General features: G+C 42.8%; 1 long non-coding RNA gene across 2 annotated transcripts in view; it reads left to right on the top strand.

Moving 5' to 3' along the window:
- Positions 1-200: 200 nt before the first annotated feature.
- The window catches only part of LOC104983831, a 6343-nt gene continuing 4227 nt past the window's right edge, over positions 201-2316 (top strand). Inside the window, exons 1-2 of one of the 2 annotated variants that reach the window (XR_824686.1) lie at positions 201-306; positions 1993-2081. This is a non-coding gene — a long non-coding RNA (uncharacterized LOC104983831). Of the gene's footprint in view, positions 307-1935; positions 2082-2316 lie in introns of both variants that reach the window. The other variant, XR_824685.1, reaches the window with a different exon arrangement.

The raw sequence follows: 2316 nt of genomic DNA, 5'->3' as shown, positions 1-2316 counted from the left end.
TCCTGACCCAAGGTCTCCTGCATTGCAGGCAGATTCTTTACCAGCTGAGCTACCAGGGAATCAGCATCGGATAGGATATGCAGGGACAATACTGCATACCCACCGGTTCACTGGTTAATGTTGCTGTCTCTTTAAGTCATCACCACTGGGCCCTCCCCTCTCTGAGATTCTTGAGCTCTGAGTGGCACAGAGACTTCCTCATTGGTGGGGAGGAAACCAGTCACTGCACCCATAGCCAAGGGCAGGCAGCAGATCAGGAGCTTCTTGGATCTAACGTTAGAGCCTGTCACCAATTCTGCAGGAAAGGTGAGTGTAAGGGAAAGGGAGTCAGTCCGGGAGTAGGACCTGTGGGGAACAGGAAGAGCCCATGTGAAACTGACTAGCGAGCATGTGCATTCTAGTAAGTATGAGAAAGGAAAGCAAGACCTAGAAACAGTAACTTCGCATGCATAGGTTAGTAAGGATGTTTTGAGTGTCAAATAGAGTAAGTTCAGAAGTGGTAGGCATCACTCTCCAGCTCTTGTTGCACATGCTCCTATTGTTGTTTAGTCATTCAGTCATGTCTAACTCTTTGCAACCCCTGGACTGTAGCCAACCAGTCTCCTCTGTCCTCTACTATCTCCCAGAGTTTGCTCAAAATTCATGTTCCTTGAATCAGTGATGCTACATGATGCATATACTCTTGAAAGTGAAAGTGAAGTCACACAGTCATGTCCGACTCTTTGGGACCCCATGGACTGTATCCCACCAGGCTCCTCCATCCATGAAATTTTCCGGGAAGGAGTACTGGAGTGGGTTGCCATTTCCTTCTCTAGGCACATACTCTTATGTGGGACTAAATTTTCTCTCTTTCTCTGTATGTGTGCATGCTCAGTCACTTTTGTTCGACTCTTTATGACCCCCTGGACTGTAGCACACCGGGCTCTGTCCATGGAATTTTCCAGGCAAGAATACTGGAACGGGTTGCCATTTCCTACTTCAGGGGATCCTCCTGACCCAGGAATCAAGCCCACGTCTCTTGTGACTCCTGCACTGGCAGCAAGATTCTTTACCACTGAGCCACCTGGGAAGCCCCTATCCTTCCCTAGTCCCCTAGTAAATAAGAAGGGCGATTGCTAGAACTACTGCAGACACCAAAACACATTTTCAAAGTCAACAAACACACCCCAAAAGCATATTCAGCACAGGCAAAAGGTACTTCTGGGGAGTTATAAGGAAAGCTAACCTCAGAACAAGTTACAAAGTGAAAATTCTGCAATTCTCCTAAAACCTCCACTCTCCTTAACACTATCCACAATAGTGCAGAAAACAACTAAGTTTATGAACTTGGCCTTCACCCCTTGCCCTGCAGGGACTCTTGAATATCTTCTCCCCAAGTCAAACTGGGTACTTTGCGGGCTGCTGTACCATGTTAATTTCCTCATCGCAACTGTGTACTGAGGGATGGGACTAGGATAACTGATTGAAAAACTCAAGTCATGGGCTGAATGATTAAAAATAATTTGGCATGGAGGGGAACTTAATATTTTTAAGTACAGATATAGGAATATAAATCTAAGAAATACACATTTTTATATATTGTGAATCACCACAATGGCATTTCTGCAGCCATAAAATAAAGATTGGAGCAATATGGCAAGTGTGTATAACATTAAGAAAAAAACACAGACTGTGAATATTGTATGTGATTGCATTGCAGCTACATAAAAATGCGCATTGCACATGGACAATAAGATCAAAGGAACTATAGAAAATAAAAAGTATTGCAAAAGATAAAAATACATACATTTTTAACAATCTCCTAAATAATTCCAAAAGATGTCAGGTTCAATGAGTACTGGACTAGCTAAATAAAACTTGACTCCTTGAAATTTTAAAAGAAAGGATTGTACAAGTTTTACTTTTTCCATTAACTGTATACCTTTGTAACCCCAGATTTTAGCTGTTAAGAACCTCAGAAGAACTTTCCAAATTCCATTTCAAACTTTGCAGGAAGTTCCAAACGGCATACCCAAGAGTTTTGTGGATTTCCTGTAGCACACATTCTCATTTCCACCTTTGAAGGGGACACCTTGCTTCAGGTAAAGTCTTCTTCTTGGTTGTGAATCTTGTAGCTCTTTCTTCATTTCACCTCTGGTGTCAATTAAGGGAGCCTGTTGATTTCTAGATACAAAATAACTAATCACATCAAGGGATTTGCCCCTGGGACAAACTTTACTGAAAGCTTTGGAGGGTGGGGGGTGCAGGAGAGATACTGTAGAAATGCAAACAGCTTTGGCTTGAGTTCTAGACAAAACTGCCCTCTGAGTTCTTTGA

This window comes from Bison bison, unplaced genomic scaffold (assembly GCF_000754665.1).
Source record: "Bison bison bison isolate TAMUID 2011002044 unplaced genomic scaffold, Bison_UMD1.0 scf7180017863433, whole genome shotgun sequence".
Lineage (NCBI taxonomy): Eukaryota > Metazoa > Chordata > Mammalia > Artiodactyla > Bovidae > Bison > Bison bison.
This window is presented reverse-complemented; position numbering and strand designations above follow the sequence as displayed.